At 39.1% G+C, this 16,423-nt stretch overlaps 1 long non-coding RNA gene across 2 annotated transcripts in view; it reads left to right on the top strand.

Annotated features, from left to right (window-relative positions):
• The first annotated feature begins 4 nt into the window (after positions 1-4).
• LOC101699314 (uncharacterized) overlaps positions 5-16,423 on the top strand; it is a 44,107-nt gene continuing 27,688 nt past the window's right edge. The window contains exons 1-3 of one of the 2 annotated variants that reach the window (XR_002395141.2): positions 38-1,008; positions 1,273-1,402; positions 2,476-14,895. This is a non-coding gene — a long non-coding RNA (uncharacterized LOC101699314). Of the gene's footprint in view, positions 1,403-2,475; positions 14,896-16,423 lie in introns of those variants that run through there. The other variant, XR_015442191.1, reaches the window with a different exon arrangement.

Genomic DNA, 16,423 nt, shown 5'->3' with positions numbered 1-16,423 from the left:
GAGCATGCGCCTGCGCAGGCTGAGCCACCGAAGCCAGCAGCAGTCTGGGCGCCCCCGCGGAAGCACTGCGCATGCTCTGTTCCCTCGCGCTGCCCCCGCACCTCCGGGTTCTTGGAGCAGAGTCGCTTGGGGATTGAGCGAGTTGGGTGGGATCGAGCGAGTTGGGTGGGATCGTCCGAGCTCTTGGACGGTCTGAGGGGGAGGAGCAGGACGCCTGGGCGTGCAGGTCGCCCACGCGCTCTGTCGTCTTGCAGTGTCGGTCTTGGCTCCCGAAGGACGCTGCGGGTCGCCGTGGCGCTCCCCGGGTGACCGTGCAGTCCCGGTCTCCCCGCCGCGGGCTGGTGTCACAGCTGTGAGGTCGGGCTGGGCCCTCCGGGGCGGGAAGGACGGACTGGTTCTGCTAGACACCGTTGAGCAAGCTCAGGCGTGTGTTCTTGGATCGCATTCTCTTATGTGGAAATTTTTGTTTAAGTGGGATAAGAGCAAAGGGAAGAAGATAGCAAGACCTCGAAGATCCGAGCGTGAAATGTTTGATCCCTCGGGTGGGGTAGGAGAGCACCCTCTACGGATGAGCACCAGGCACGAGCATTACTGTAGCAGAGACTGGACCGGCTCGAGGAGGAAGGGGCTGGCGCGGAACACGAGGTAGCAGGGTGCTTACTGGAAGAGGAAAGCTGTTGGAGATCAGATCATGCAAAGCCTTGTTAGGTTAAATCAGGAGCTTGAGCTTGATCTTCACGGAGTGATCGTGAAGAGTTTGTCCCCCCTACACACACACTGTACTGGGGATTGGGGATCAAACCCAGGGGCGATCTACCACTGCTATATCCTCAGGCTTTTCTTTTTCTGTTTTTAATTTTGAGACAGGTTTTGCTGAGTTGTCCAAGTGGGACTCGAACTTGGGGTCTTCGTACTTCACCCTCCCTTGGTGATTACAGGCGATCTTTCATCTAGAACTGAGAGATTAAATCTCTGTTGCAACCCCAGGAAACTAATACGAGGCTCAAGGTGAAAAGATAATAAAATTCTATCAGGCCAAGTTTGTTTAGGTAGGCCTACCAAGCAGAGTGGTTTTTTGGGGGTTTTTTGGTAGGGGGTTTCGAAGTCGGGTCCTTGCGCTTTCGCAGCAGGCGGCGAAACCACTGAGCTAAATCCCCACCCCTCAAGCAGAGTGTTTAGATTCAGCATTTTATGTCAAGGTTAGAAAAGGCTTTAACAGTATGTTTGAGTGTTTAATATGTCTTTTCCTATTATCCATGTCACACTGGGAAGATAACCACGGGATAAGTTTGGAGACCCACTGGGCCCACTTTAAGAAGGATATCTGAGTGAAAACTCCTTGCTCAGTTGACCATCTATCCGGAAGTACCCACACTAAATGAAAAAGTGCCAGAATACCATGGTAGGTATAATGTGGAGGAAAGTGTTCAAAGGTTTAGGAAAGTTAGACTTAGGTAGGGCCTACCTGCACACCACAGGACGGTTCAGAAGACATACTTTTCACCATGTCTATGAGAAATCTGCAAGGGAAGCCCCAGCATTTTTTTAAGAGATTCAAAGTTGCTTCAGAAGTGATATATATCTTACAGTGACCGTCAAACTGGGCTTCCTTAATGCAATGAGGGTAATAAGATTCCAGAGTGACAGAAACCAAAGGTACTTAATTGACAAAAAGTAGGTGGTCATGGTCACTACAATGGCCAGTAGAGCTAAAGCAGTATTGTCTTAGTGACAGACCTATGACATTATTCTTACTTGTCAGGTCACTTCTTGAAGGAATTGCAAAAGTTAGTGCCACTGTCAAAGATTTGAAAGTTGCACAGTTGACAATACTACAGGCCTTTTCAACTCACCTACTTGGCATATACGGAACACAGATGGCTCCAGGAGAATGACATTGGAGTCTCAAATTTAGTCATATTGTGATTTGTTTCACTGTTAGTTTTGAAAAGATGTTTCCTTGCTTGAGCAAATCAATACATCTGATAGGTGTGCAGCTGTCTCTATTGAGGGCATTTACTTTCAACTAACAAGACTTGCTACATACCTTCTTCCTGCCCTACCACAGATAAATCAGCTCAACCCTGTGTTATAATTTAGTCCATAGCTGCCTCATTTTCCTTCCTCTTCTAAAGAACCTCACATTGAAGATACGCTGATTAGTCCTGGTGGGCAGGAAGTAGCAAGCACTGTGGACTTACTGGTAATATAATTGCATGTCAGAGTGTAGGAAGTAAATCCCCCAAAACTTCAAAAGCTTTCTATCTCAGTGAAATTTCTAGGTCCCACGTGAGACTATCAACATCACTTCTAAGGTGAAGTATCTGTGCCCCCCTACAACAGTAACAGCTAAAAAATGACACTCAGTGCCTACCAGAGGTCTAGACTAGTATGCAAGTCGCTGGGCCATGTGATCACAGATTCAGTGGTGATGGAAGTGGCAGTGACATTCAGAAGCTGTGTTGTCTTTGGCAGGCATCAGTAGATGAATTACAACACAAACCCTTCAGCCTGGAGCAAAGCCCTGTCATCCTCTGGAAAACTGCTTTTAGTTTGCAACTGGATTTTAACCATGGGAACCAAGTAACCATGTGGCCTGATCATGTGATAATATGTATGAATGCTGTTTCATTAATTGAAATACATGCCATGCAATGTAAAATATTAGAAATAGAGAAGTTGTAATCCAAGACAGATGGGAACTACTATCTTCTCATATTTTTAAAATCTAAACTTCTTGAAAAAATAAAGTCATATTAAGAAAATTAAACTCAAATCACCATGTCATAGTTAAACCAATACTTTCCAAAATAGTGAACCATAGCCACTCATGTTATTTTGTACTTCAGTTAAACATTATTTCATCTTTGTCTCATCTTTTAAAATTTCCACTGTATGTTTTACAGTATACATAATACCTAAACATTTACTTTACCATGTGCACATTTTTAACATGCTAGGGATATGTTAATTTTTACTGAGATTATAGAACTAAATTATTAGCTATATGGGTGGGTTAGACTAAGTAAAAAACTAAATTATGACTCAGGAAGCTGAGGCAGGAGAATCACAAGTTCAAGGCCAGCCTAGACAACTTAGCAAGCCCTGACTCAACATTAAAAAAATTTTAAGGGGGGCTGGGGATTTAGCTCAGTGGTTTCACCACCTGCTGCACAAATGCAAGGACCCAAGTTCGATCCCCGGTACAAAAAAAAAAAAAATTTTAAGGGGGAACTAGAAATGTAGCTCAGGGGTGGAGTACTCCTGGGTTTGATCCCCAGTAATGCAAAACCAAAAACCCACTCACTAAATTATAATAACTAGCCTATTCTTACAGGAAGATGAGTAAATAATATTAAAAAGTTGTGAGCTTAAGTAGAAGTCTAGATGATAGTGCTGCTAGAGACAATTCTAGTTAGTTTCTAGCTTTTTCATATCAAACATTAGGCACCTAAACATAATATGATGGCATTGTGATTTGTAAATACTTATACTTGGATTCATGAATTAATACATACATCTACTTCAGGGATCTGCCTTGAATAGTTGAAATATGAAAGATTGCAATTCCTTTTCACTGAACATTCCACCCCTTAGTTGTACCAACTATTCATTGTTATTATTTTGTCCTCTTTAAGGAACTTAGTATAAGTTGGATACATAGCCTCTATTTCTAATGCAATAAACATTTTATCACAAGGTCAATATACCTTATATTTTTACTCTGGAATTTCCCAATGCTACAGAAATAAAAAATAGATTTCAAATGTATTATGTACATCAATTTCTAAAGTATTCACAGGAAAGGTACTTTTTAGTTGATTCTAGTTTCATAGGTTCATGTACTGTACCCAGCCTTGAAAGAAAATATTGTTAGTTTCGCTTAGAAATTAACCACTCTGAATACCCAAGCATTAATTTGAAAGACTCCTTTTCCTAGCTTGCCTCTTGATTATGGAATACTCATTTTTTTTTAATAGAGCAAAAACTTAGTATGCCTTTGCAGCTCTGAGGCTAAAAGTTATTAACACAAAAAAGAGGAGGAATGAGTCCAATTTTAAAAATACCTTGCAGTGGTAGAGTAGTTTACCTGGAAACCCCCAAAACTTTACCTAAAAGTTTATAATTGGAGAAGTTTATATATGGGTCATAATGAAATTTATTTTATCATGAAAATGAAACTATGTTATACTGAAGGAGATAAGAAAATGATGCAATCCTAATTCATAAACTTGGAGGTCTGGAAAATACTTGTCTCCAGCTAAACAGAATTTTATCCTAAAGAAGTAATCCAGGCAGATGACAAATTTGTGTGACCATCTTAAATGCAGTTTCGTAACTAATACCTTAGCATCGGCTGTGAATTGAACTATGTCCCCCTCACCCCCAATTTGCAGATTGAAGCTCTGAGCCCCAGTGTGATTCTATTGGAGTGAGGGTGTAGGACGTGATGAAGGTTGAGAAGGGTTATAAGGCTGAGGCCCTCATGTGGTGGGGCTGGCGCCCTCAGAGGAGAAGGACTCAGAGCTCTCATCCCTTCTGCATGTGAGGACACAGCAAGAAGGCAGGCATTTGAAAGCTAAGGAGAAATGTGGCTCTCACCAGAAACTTCATTGGCTGCCACTTTGACTTCACTCTCCAGCCCCCAGAACTGTAAGAAAAAGGGAATGAAGAGATCCTGTGCCACTTGGTGTCACTTACCATGCCTTCACCTCCACCAGTTGTCTGATGTTAGATCAGTGATTCTTATTTTGCAGCCAGAGAGAAAAATATCAACTCTACTACACCAGTCTACTTGTGTTAAAGTAGGTGTCAGTCTTACCCTGAAAAATCATATCAGGATATACTTTACAAGAAGGACCTGGATCTGCTAATTTGTCTTACAATATTTCACTCTTTCCTTGGTCCAGAATTTCAGGACAGTTGACTAGATCTCCTTCAGAAGATAAGGCCATATAATTTCATCAGCATTGCATCATTCTTGAAGGCTTGGGCAGGCCTTGGATTTAGCTCAGTGGTTCCGGCACCAGCCTGGCAAGTGCAAGTTTCCAAGTTCGATCCCCAGTACCAAAATAAATATATATATATATACATATACATACATACACCAAAGGCTTGGGCAGCTAGAATCTACATTAAATAGTGGTCTTCATCTGAGGGATCTCGTCTCCGGGATGGAGCCAGGCCTGGGGGAAAGTCCCTTTCCCAGGTGTGAGAGGCCATGAATGGACCTGTCTTTTCTCCAGCCACTTTCTTCATGTTCAACATACCCTTCCTTTCCTAAAGTAAAACTTACCTCTCAGCTGCCAGGTGGAATCTGATCATGGCGGGATCCAATCTCCAACTCAGTGCTACAGCACAAGGTGAGAAGAAAAACTCAAAGACAGAATTAAAGAGAGAAATGGGGAGCCAGGATGGCCAGTGCTGACCAAGCAGCAAAAGACTCTGGGCAGCCAAAGCTGCTAATATTTATTGGTGACATAGGTTAGGGTGAGAGTGTGGTTGCTAGAGATACGATGCTGATGCAAGGAAAGCTTGTAAGAGACAAAGCATTCTTAATTTTGGGAATGAAATTTGAATGTGAGTCAACCTGACCTCAGCCCTTCTCCTTTTGGAAACTGCAGCAGCTGTATCAGGGTGAACTGTGGTTGTCCTTGGGGCGTGTTTACTCCTGGGTCTCAGTGGCAGGTGGCACATCAAGTCTGCAGCTCCAAGGGCCATTGCAGGCTAGAAGGTATGCAGTCTCCACATGGCTCTCAGTAAGGGTGTGCATTGCACTGCTTTTGGTGAACTCCTGTCTCAGTCCATGGTTGTACATTCCAGGATGGGAGCCACAGTGTCTATTCTCTATTGGAACACAAGCATACTCTGCCCTCCATGTTATTAATGGTACTGAGTCATTTTACCTTTTAGTTAGGACATCCTTTGACAACCCTTGTATCTAAGACATGTTTGCAGATTTATCTTTATATCAATGGAGTTTTGATGGAGTATATTTTCTTTCCACAAGTGGATTTTAAAAATTTAAAATGAGAGTAACAAGAGAAAGTAACAAAACCTAACTGAGCTTGTGGAGGTAGCCATACTCCCCTATTTTTTATGTAACTGTGTTTTTAGGGAAAGATGAGCATGCCAAACAATGGCTTGTCCCTGTGGGTTATGAGGCCTATAATGTATCTAAATGACTTAGCTGTCCATAATATTTCTCCCTCTAAAGAGCTATCCCAACTGTGCTTAGGAGAGAAGGTGCACAGTTTCTATCTAACTGCTTTGAGCTGAGAAAGGTCGATGTAAGGAAGACCAGTTAGTGGTCCTCTCTAAGGAGCTAATTTAATAGGCCTCAAATAAAAATCATGTTGTAATTTAATAATTATAAACTCTTTATAAAGTCAGTTTGGTGGATCTTGATTTTTAAAAAGTCTAGCACATTTGTTATTGATTTTATCTATGTTATCACTTGGAATTTGGCAGCCTATAGGCAAGAATGAACAAATTTTTTAAGAAATTAGAACATGTATAATACAGTATAAGCACTAAAATGAAAAAGCAGGTTGGAGAAAGAGTCATGTTTAGAAACTGCTTAAGGGACTAAAACAGCAATTATAACCTGCTGGCTCTTAAACTCCTTCACTAATGGAGGTTATCTATAAGTCTGATATTTTGTCATACTTAATTTTAGCTGTAAAAAGATTAAAAATTTAATAATTTTAAAAAACAATTTTAGCTAAAAAGCTTTAAAACTCTTGTTGAGCTCTTATACATTTTACCATAATTTTTTCTAATGTCCCATAACAGTGGTCTGCTATCAATATCTGGAAACTGCCAGAAGGGGTCAGCAATTGGAGCCCCTTCTTATGTCTAGTTTTATTACTATGGTCTTGACTTTATATATCTATTACTCATCCTTTTCTCCTGGGCATTCAAGACCAAGTTAAAATGAGATATATATTAATTAGAATTAACATCTTATTTTCTGTCAAGGTCAGTTAAGTCTCCTCAGGCATTACTTTGGAATCATGTATAGAGCCTCTCAGCTCCTGTCAGTGTCAGCTGTCTGGATGGGTCACAGCTTTGCTAGACCATGTTGCTTTCTGTAAAACCATGGGAGATTTTTCCCTCTGGGTGACCCTCCTTTGGCACACATTATGTTTATTGATTCTTATATTTTGGGGTCCAACAATATCCTTGCTCAGGAGGTTAGGTGACTCACTAAAGTTTTAGGATCTTATAGAAAATGTTCTCTCATGTCCTGGGTCCTTGTTAACCTTGGAGGGCCAGGGCCAAAATACTGGCTATCTTCTTAGCACAATTATCTTTCTAGTTTTGGTCTCTAAACTTCAGTTGTTGAACACCCAGAAGATCAATAACATTAGCATGAGCTTAACTATTATAATTTTACCTGGATATCAAGCACTTTGAAACATAAAGTATAGTTAGAGGACTGTTATTTTTATTAACCATGGTTGTTCTAGTAGTTGAACCCCTATAAAATGTTAAGTGATAACAGTTACATAGTTTTATGGAAAAAACTTAAAATCAAGAACCACACATACTATTTTAGCATGACAAGTATGATGACATTATCTTTGTAACACACTTAAATATTCATTGTAGTATAAAATAGCCTAGTAAGTATCACAATTATATGAAACCCTTTGTCCTTTAGTTTTGTACCAAAAGCATTTTTTAATAAAATCTTATTGTTTGTCCCACAGAAAATTTAACCTTTTGAAGATGAGCAATGTAAACATATCACATTAGTGTTTACCAATATATATTGGGGTAAGTCTTTTATAAGGCTATGGCAACTATTGGAGTCCCCCTAGTGAATAAAGGCTGGAAAATATATCCAGGCAGCTGCTCCTTTATTCATCAAGGGAAGTCCTATTAGCAGTCCCTCCAAGCCTAAAGGTCTCCAATTAATTACTTTAGCAAATTTTTTAATAACCTATAAAAACCAGGTTGTAACAATTAACACATTATTTTTAACCAATGAAAAATTTTTGAGTTATTATATACAGACAACAATATGCATTGCATTTGTAAAATTAATCTTGACATCATTTTGATCATCTAGCAACCTGGTGGAAAAAAGCATGTCTTTAACTTTAATAGCATGTATCTATAAGCCAATTGAAATTATAGGCAAATATTTTTTTAAAATCTAAAATGGAAAAAACTGTTGATCTCAAACAAAACAGCTGTAAGATTGGACAGACAAACACACATAAAAGACAATTTATTTCTAAAACTAGAGTACCCTCAGATATATTTGGCCAAATTGAGTTATAATAACCCTTTTACAATTTTTATAACTATAAATAAGACTAGTCAAAACTTTTTATAGGTCAATTAACAGAGATCTCTTGTAATTAGAATCAGAAGGAATGAAAGCCTTTTATACCTGTAAATGCAAACACAATTTTCAAGGTGGGCCCTAGGCTAATGACCTTTTCTTTTGTCTCACTATAAGTCTTCTATAACAAACTTGAAACCAACAAGCAAACACACATATTTCCTTTGATAAATCAGTTCTACACACTTTCTCGACATACATAAACTTCTCAGTCTTGTCATTATCTTCTCTTTTTATCCTTCTAACAAGACAAAGCCTTTACCATACAAAATTCTTTTGTATCAAAAAAAAAATACATATATATACATATATCCTTGGGCCAGGTATTTAGCTGAGTGGTTCCGCCACCTGCCTCACAAGCACAAGAACCCAAGTTCGATCTCAGGTACCAAAAAACAAAAAAACAAAAAACAAAAATATATCTGCTTTACTTATAACCTTCTTAATATTTGTCCTCTGTCTCACTTACTATAAACCTTTGATAACAAACTTGGTTGTAGGTACTTTGGATTTTAAAGTGTCCCTTTTTCCCCTTTCTGTTCTCAGATCGTTACATTTTTAAATTTGACTGGTTGCCAATAGCACAATACTAACCTTGAATTCGTGTTCTTACCTTAAGTCAACAGAGAGAAGAGCAAGTTAACCCTATAATTACAATTTAAGAATTTGCAATGTATAAGAAATGCTTTAAGCACACCAGTTAAACCACATTGGAAACCAAAAGTACATTTATCAACTAGCTAAAATTTGTAGTTTGATTTTTCTTGTAAAACTTCTTTATGTCTGGCAGAGTGCGGTTGCAGTTTTTCAACTTTGCTTTGGCTTCTAGACATTTGCAGGCATCATCAGGCTGATGGCACAGCCCTGGCCTTGGGGCTCTTAAGGCCAGGAGTATTTTTCTCACTGTTTTGCTCCATACTCTCCAACTGTTTTCATTCCATTTATTTTCATGCATGGGTTTTGTTTGATTTTTCCGGACTCTGACCATGACACCATGCTTGCACATCCCAGTGTACTAAAGCCAAGCAGTTCCCCTCATGCCTCCACTCCCACTTCTTAGCAACTCAGGCAAAGGGGAAGGCAACTCAACCTCCTCTGAAGGAGCAGCACTGAGTTTTGCCTGTAATGATATAACATTTCCTGAGAGGGGCGAGCCCACTGTGTGACAGACAGCAGATTTGACAAACAATTGTTCTAAAACTGAAACCAAAAGGTCCTCACCATCAGTGGATTGCCATGGAGCAGAAGCTCAAGAAGCTCCTGGGCCTGGTTGTAAGGGCCCCATGGAGCACACAAGGCTCAAAGTTGTCAAGAACTCAGTTAAGGTCTCAGCAGAAACAACTTCTCCTCTTTGTTGAGCTGTCTGGAGGTTATTTCTGGTATGCTCTCAAAGTTCCATATCCAAGGTTTTTATTTGTGGGAACCAAGAATTATATTTAACTATCTCCTGCAGCATTTTTTTTTGTGCTGCTGGCCAGTACTGTGTAATTTTTTGTTGTTTATAAAAGTTGTGGAGTAACTGGACGTAATGTTGCTCTTGGGCTGAAAGTGATTACCCCCTGCTTGAATCCCAGCTGATTTCCTACTCCTGTCTGAAGCATTTATCTGCTTATCTACTTTCTCATCTGCTTATTTGCTTCCTCTTTGGATATACCCAGTTCATTCATCACACGAGGGCAGTGCATTGTTGATACACCTCATCCACTCTGAGTGGCCTTCACCAAGCAGGCAGTCCCTCATGGAATCAAGCCTCCACATTTGGCACTAGTTATTAGAGACCCTTGCAGTGGGTTCTGCTCCCGCTGTGGTCCAAGGCAAGAAGAAAAACTCAAAGACAGAATTAAAGAGAGAAATGGGGAGCCAAGTTGGCCAGTGCTGAGCAAGCAGCAAAAGACCCTGGGCAGCCAAAGATGCTGATATTTATTGGTGACATCATAGTTAGGTTAGGGTGAGAGGGCTATGAGTGGTTGTTAGGGATATGCTGCTGACACAGCCAAGACTTGTAAGAGAAGAAACACAGTATTCTTGGGGTAACCCATTTTCCAGGCCCCTTTATGTCTCTCTTAGACAGAAGCTATCTTTCTCTCAATAAATTTTTCCTATTCTTAAGAAAAAAAAAAGAAACACAGTATTCTTAATTTTGGGAATGAAATTTGGGTGTGAGTCACTGACCTTGGGTGCCATGTTATCTAATCACGTAGGCTTTGGTCAGACTCATTTCTCAAAACAAGCCATTTGTGGGGTTAACTCTTTATAGCCCACACTGCCCACAGCCTGCTTTGGGCATAACCAATGGGGCAGTCCCCACATTCAGCCATCCCCATACTACATACTACAGTGTATGCCTGGTGATCGGTCTACACTGTCAACACGGTAGCCAGCAATCCCATGTGCCCAGTGAGCACTTAAAATGCAGCTGGTCAGAATTACGATTCAGCATCTGTGTAAAACACACCCAACTTCAAGGACTCAATACATGCATCTGTTTCTATATAGTAATGGTTTTATCTATATATACATTTTGAAAATATTGCTTTATATAAATGTTAGTTACACACTTTTCTTTTTCCTTTTTTTTTTGTACCAGGGATCTAACTCAGCTCCTTGCTCTTGCACAGGGGGTGGCAAAACCACTGAGCTAAATCCCCGGCCCTTCTTCTTACTTTTTTAATGTGGCTACTAGAAAACTTTAAATTATGTTTTATGAGGTTACATGATATTGCTATCAGATGTTGCTGTTCTACGGCTTCAAAACAAAGGGACATAGGCCAGGGATTTAGCTCAGTAGCACCATGCCTGCCTTGCAAGTGCAAGGTCCTGAGTTTGATCCCCTGTTACAAAAAAAAAAAGGGGGGCGGGCAGCTAAAATAAAGCTTTCAGAGAAGCCTCCAGTATAAGGCACCAAACACTGGAATCCAAACTTGATGCTTTTCCTTTTCCTTTTCATAGGCATAGGTATTTTGGCTGATATTAACTCAGGCACGTCATAGGGTGGGGTGGTAAGGATGAAATGTGGTGGAGATAACTGTCTGAGCTTAGCTAAGCCATCTAACTTTTCTGAGGCTCAGGTTTTCAGCCTTTAATTTCACTCAAAGATGGCTTGCTCCTGACGGAGTCTATGTAGAACATAGCAGAGTGTAAGGTAAGAAATATTAGTGACACATTGTGTCATCCAGGTGACAGACTCGTGGCCAGGATCTCTTTTGCCTAGCACTCACCTCACAATGAGGAGTTAAAGTGAAATAATTTAGTCTTTATCACTTCCCCAAAATGGAGAAGCTGATTGACTAGTACCTGGATAATCAATCCTTTGCAAATAAGGTGGTTTTCTAATTCTTTATTTTCAACAAATTTGGAGAATATAAACTTGCTAAGATAATATTTAATGAGAGATTACCATGACATTTTTGACATGTAAGTCAGAAGTTCAAAGAATTGATTTTATTATAACAGCCCTTCATTTCAGTCTGTTTATATGCACAGTGTTTCTCAGTACTTACATCTGTCAAACGGCAAAATAGGAATAGAAACGAAATCTTCTAGCAGGACAATCCCAGAGCTCATACAAGAGAGGAAATTATAAAGATCAGAGGAGAAATCAATGCAATGGAGACTAAGAGAACTATGTAAAAAATCAGTGAAGCCAAGAGTTGGTTCTTTGAAAGAATCAACAAAATTGACAAACCCTTAGCCAACCTTATCATAAAAAGGAAAGAAAAGGCCCAAATCCATGCAATTAAGAATGAAAAGGGTGAAATGACAACAGACCCAGCAGAAATCCAGAGGATCATCAATACCTACTTCCAGAACCTATACGCCAATAAGATGGAAAACACAGAAGAAATGGACAAATTCCTAGATACATATGAATTACCAAAGTTGAACAAAGACCTAAAAATTCTAAATAACCCAATATCAACCAATGAAATTGAAAATGTAATTAAAAGCTTATCAACTAAGAAAAGCCTGGGCCCTGATGGCGTCACTGCTGAATTCTACAAGACGTTTAGAGAGGAACTGCTGCCACTACTGTTTAAACTCTTCAATGAAATTGAAAGGAAACCAATACTCCCAAATTCATTCCTGGAAGCAAACATCACCTTGATCCCCAAAGCAGAGAAAGACCCAACCGAAAAAGAGAACTACAGGCCAATCTCACTAATGAACATAGATGCAAAAATCCTTAATAAGATACTGGCAAACAGAATGCGGAAGATCATCAAGAAGATCATACACCCTGATCAAGTGGGATTCATCCCAGGGATGCAGGGATGGTTCAATATACGAAAATCAATCAATGTAATACACTATATCAATAGAGCCAAGGACAAAAATCATATGATTATCTCCATAGACACAGAAAAAGCATTTGACAAAATCCAACATGCATTTATGATAAAAACCCTACAAAAAATTGGAATAGATGGTCTCTGCCTCAAACTGATAAAAGCCATCTATGAAAAACCAACAGCCAATATCATACTAAATGGTCACAAACTGAAATCCTTCACACTCAAATCAGGAACAAGACAAGGATGTCCACTATCACCACTCTTGTTCAATATAGTTCTGGAAACATTAGCCATGGCAATTAGACAAGAGAAAGAAATAAAAGGAATAAAGATAGGTAATGAAGAAGTCAAATTGTCATTATTTGCAGATGACATGATACTCTCTATAGAAGACCCCTGGAACTCCACCAAAAGTCTTCTAGACTTAATAACCAAATTCAGTCAAGTAGCTGGTTACAAGGTTAACACACAAAAATCAATAGCTTTCCTCTACACGAATGACAGACTCACTGAGAGAGAAATGGGGCAAATAATTCCTTTCACAATAACATCCAAAAAACTGAAATACCTAGGAATCAACCTAACGAAAGAAATCAAAGACCTCTTCTCTGAAAACTATGGCACTCTGAAAAGAGAGATTGAAGATGATATCAGAAAATAGACAGACATCCCCTACTCCTGGGTAGGAAGGATTAATATAGTGAAAATGTCCATACTTCCAAAAGTGCTATATAGATTTAATGCAATTCCAATTGAGATCCCAGCAGCATACTTCATAGACCTTGAGAAAACAATCCAAAAATTCATTTGGAACAAGAAGAGACCCAGAATAGCAAAAGCAATTCTAGGTAACAGAGACATGGCAGGGGGTATCACAATCCCCAACCTGCAACTCTACTACAAAGCTACTGTGATAAAAACAGCATGGTACTAGGGCCGGGGATTTAGCTCAGTGGTTTCGCCGCCTGCTGCGCAAGCAAAAGGACCCGAGTTCAATCTCTGGTACCAAAAAAAAAAAAAACCCAGCATGACACTGGCAAAGAAACAGACCTGAGGACCAGTGGAACAGATTAGAAGATGCAGAAACAATGCCAGACACACTCAGCCATCTCATCTTCGATAAAGGAGCCAAACACCCTCACTGGAGGAAAGATAGCCTCTTTAATAAATGGTGCTGGAAAAACTGGTTTTCAACTTGCCAAAGATTAAAACCAGACCTATACCTCTCGCCATGCACTAAACTAAAATCAAAATGGATAAAAGATCTAAAAATTAAAATAGAAACTCTGAATCAGTTGGAACAGAGGTTAGGTAGAACTCTTGAAGACATTGGTGTAGGAAAAGATTTTATGAATAAAACCTCAGTTGCCCGTGAACTAGCACAAACAATCAACAAGTGGGATCTCTTCTTATTAAAAGGCTTCTGCACAGCAAGAGAAACCACCAGCAGTGTGAAGAGACAACCTACAATGTGGGAAAAAATCTTCACCTGCTCTTCCTCAGACAAAGGTCTACTATCTCGAATCTATAAAGAACTTAAAAAGATCAGACCTCCCAAATTTAAAGACCCAATCTGAAAATGGGCATCTGAAATGAACAGACATTTCTCACACAAAGAAGTAGAAATAGCAAATAAATATATGAAAAAATGTTCAACATCACTGGTCATTCGAGAGATGCAAATGAAAACAACACTGAGATTCCACTTCACTCCAGAAAGAATGGCTGCTATCATGAAATCAACCAATAACAAATGCTGGTGGGGCTGTGGGGAAAGAGGAACCCTGCTCCACTGCTGATGGGAATGTAGACTGATGCAACCACTGGGGAAATCAGTATGGAGATACCTCAAAGAACTAGGACTGGAAGTCCCATTTGACCCCGCTATTTCACTGCTGGAGATCTTCCCCAAAGAATTAAAAGGATCATAGCACAGTGATATATGTGCGCCCATGTTCATAGCAGCACAGTTTGTGATAGCTAAAACTTGGAAACAGCCCAAATGCCCATCAACTGGAGACTGGATAAAGAAAATGTGGTTTTTTTTATAAAATGGAGTACTACTCAGCCATAAAAAGTGAGAAATTAGAGACATTTATAGCTAAGTGGATGCACATTGAGGTGATACTCTTAAGTGAAATAAATAGGACACACATGAATAAATACCGAATAGTTTCTCTAGTGTGAGAAACTGAAAGTGTAAATAAGGACTAAAATGTATAATAGGTAATGTGAAATAGGAAGAAAAGGGGCAAAGGGGAAGGAAGTGGGAGGGCTAGGGGAAAGGATAGAAGGGAATGGGATGAATATGAGAAAATGGAAAAATAGGAACAAAATCTTTGTAAATAGGGAGGAATGGAGGGGTTGAAGGGAGGGCTGGGCAAGGGTGAAAAATAAGAACTAAGAGAGATTATGTAAAGGTGCAAATTTCCAATGATGAATGTCATTATATTGTATACCTAAAATGTACCAATGATTAGAATGAATAATCGATAATGTAAAATAGGAAGAAAAGGTCCAAAGGGATAGGGGTAGTGGGAGGGGTAGGGGAAAGGAAAGAAGGGAAAGGAAAAATGATGAGAAATGGAAAAAATGGAAATAAAGCCTTTGTAAATAGGGAAGGGTGGAGGGCGTGAAGGGAGGGCTAGGAATGGGGAAAAAATAAGAACCAAGATGCATCATGTAAAGGTACAGTTCCCAATGAGAAATGTAATTGTGTTGTATACCTACAATGCACCAATAAAGGAATTTAACAACAACAAAAAAGAAATGAAATCTTCTTTCCAACAATAAATAGCATTTATCAATATATTTGAAAATACTATGTATATGCAATAATTTTTTTAAATTAATTTTATTGGTAAATTTAAATATACATAACAATCACATTCATAAAAGGGAGCTTGTGTCTTACATGATGTATCTTGATTCCTCTTGTTCTCACAATCCCCCTCCTTCCCTTCAATCCCCCCTCCCCCATTTACAAAAGCTTTGCTTCCATTTTTTTCTTTTCCTCAATCTTCTCCCTTTTTCCCTTCCTTTCCCTTCTTCCTCCTTTCACAATTTCCCTTTCCTTCTGAACAGTTTCTTCCTAGTTCACATGACCTATTATACATTTTGATCCTTATTTACCCTTTCAGTTTCTCACACCAGAGAGACAATGCAGTGTTTGCACATGTGTGTCTGATTTATTTCACTTAGGAGTACAGTCTCAAGTTGCATCCATTTAGCTGTAAATGTCTGAAGTTTATCTTTCTTTATGGCTGAGTAGTACCCCATTGTATAAAAAAACCCACATCATTTTTATCCATTTATTGTTGTAATATATTGTTTTGGTTGGGGCTGGGGATTTAGCTCAGTGGTTTTGCTGCCTGCTGCACAAGTGCAAGGACCCAAGTTCGATCCCCGGTACCAAAAAACAAAAACAATGTATATTGTTTTTGTCAAATTTTTACTACCATGTAATGTCATAATAAAACTTTCAAGTAATTTAAAAAATACTTTCAAACAAAAACATTGCATTATATAAAATTCTTGAAATGAATAGAAAACAAATTAGAATTCAATGAGAAAAGGACTGGTGTAAAATTACTTTTTATGAATGACAGTGAATTGCTAATAAATGTTATTTATATTCTATTGGAAACTTAGGAATCACTTGATGATTTATTTAAAATATCAGTATTTATTCAAAATACAGTAAGAATTACATCTTTTAAAACTAAATTTCTAGGAGCTGGGTATGGTAGCAGATGCATATAATCCCAGCTATTCA

This window comes from Heterocephalus glaber, unplaced genomic scaffold, assembly GCF_053883595.1.
Source record: "Heterocephalus glaber isolate CG9 unplaced genomic scaffold, H.glaber_assembly_v1.0 deba00001538, whole genome shotgun sequence".
NCBI lineage: Eukaryota > Metazoa > Chordata > Mammalia > Rodentia > Bathyergidae > Heterocephalus > Heterocephalus glaber.
This window is presented reverse-complemented; position numbering and strand designations above follow the sequence as displayed.